The sequence below is a fragment of the Henckelia pumila genome, chromosome 1 (genome assembly GCF_033568475.1).
Source record: "Henckelia pumila isolate YLH828 chromosome 1, ASM3356847v2, whole genome shotgun sequence".
Classification (NCBI taxonomy): domain Eukaryota; kingdom Viridiplantae; phylum Streptophyta; class Magnoliopsida; order Lamiales; family Gesneriaceae; genus Henckelia; species Henckelia pumila.
Window position 1 is genome coordinate 122,077,277 of NC_133120.1, and position 1,864 is coordinate 122,079,140.

The following is a 1,864-nucleotide window of genomic DNA, read 5'->3' on the forward strand; positions in this document are numbered from 1 at the left end:
TTTTGAACCTTCCAGGGCGCAAGTTTTGCCGCTTTATTCCAGCCAGCAAATCTTGGTTCACATGTAGGACTTCGTGAACTGCGTGAGTAAATCGTCAAACATATTTTCTCAAGCTTTCTCCTTCTTTCTGAACGATTGTGAACAGATACGCTGCCTTTTTTGGGTATTTCTTGTTAATTAAGAATTGTTGGATGAAGCACTCCGTAAGTTTCTCTAAGTTGGCAATAGATCCGAACAGCAGCTTATTGAACCATGTGAAAGCTCGCCCTGATAACGTTGTTCGGAATATCTTGTAATAAACAGCATCTGTGATGTCATACAAATCTTGTTTCACGTAGAATTTGTCAATATGATCTTGAGGATCACTAGTTCCATCGAACTCAGGTAGGTTGGGAATTTTGACTCCCTTAGGCAATGCTTCAGATAGAATGGCGTTAGTGAACGTGCTCCGACGTACCGGAAAGATTGCTGACGAATTCTCTCTAGTTACATATGTGTGAGATCCATCTCCACGGGTTGAATTAGTAGTTTTGTTTTCGTCAGAGACGTTGTGAACTGTGTGAGCACTTGTTTCACCTTCTTTATGGCTAGTATTTTTCTTAATCCCCTCAAGATCTTTTTATTTCACTTTAGACTTAGTTTTCTTTGGGTCTTTGTTACCGGGGTCATGAGATGAGAGCCCTCTTTTTTGAGCTCTCTAGTCAGTGCTTTGGCGTTGACAGGATTCCACGAACTGAGCAACCGCTTTAGTCGCTGCGCGTGCGGCTGTTCCTTCCCTTAAGGTTGTCAACGTTTCTTGTGTAAACCTAAATCCAGGTGGTGGTTTGGAGATTGGAGGTGGGTCTCCATTGCGATTATTTCCTTGAGATGTTTGTGATGGAGTATGCATTCTCAATGATGTAGTGGACAAGTTCCCACAGACGGCACCAAGCTGATGTATCAAAAAATTGATATTACCCGATTGGAGACAATCTGGGTAACTTGTGGAGATCTAGATAGTCGGATTAATACTCGAACTGCTCCAAAGACCGAACTTCGTAGGTTGTTACCTGCATCACAAAGCAAAGTGAGTGGCGCCGGGGGTTGCCCGGCGAAGACACTCCGACGCTCAAGTCAGTATTTGCCCAATAAAAGTTCTAAAGAACTAGAGCATGTGCTATAGAGTGCGTACCTTAATAATAAAAGAACTTGAGATATTTATAAATAATGAGAGTTTCATAGGATTGAGCCTCTTATGGGCTTTTAAGAATTTATGGGCCTTGATAAAGTGTTCAAATAAATAATATGAGACCCAAATGTATTGAGTTATGGGCTTGGACCGAGAGAAACTCAAATTGGATCATAACCCATCAACTACAACACACTCGATCGCTGCTTTTGGATTTTTTTCCCCTCCCCTTTCATTTGGAAGCATGGAAGTTTCCCATTATAGTTGATAAATCTTATAATGAAAGATCTATCCCATATTCAATAAATTGAAAAATTTTAATAATAATAATAAAAAAAAAAAAATTTATCTTTGCAATCTACACACACAAATTATGTTGCGCTCACCTATTTAAAAAAAAATTATATCTACAGACATAAATTATTGCATGTTTTGCTCACAATTTTTCTAACATTAATCTATTTTCTGTATATTGGCCGGTTCACCTATTTTTTTACCCCAAAAAAAATTATTATTTCTTATATTCGTTCAAAAAAAAAAAGAATTATTTCCTATATTTAAATTTTAAAAATTTAATTTTGGTTATATATATATATATATATATATGAATTTTTTTTTGAGACCTATATATATGAATTTTTGGTTTTGAACTTTGTTAAAAATATAATTTTTGTATATTAGAGCTTATTTTGATTT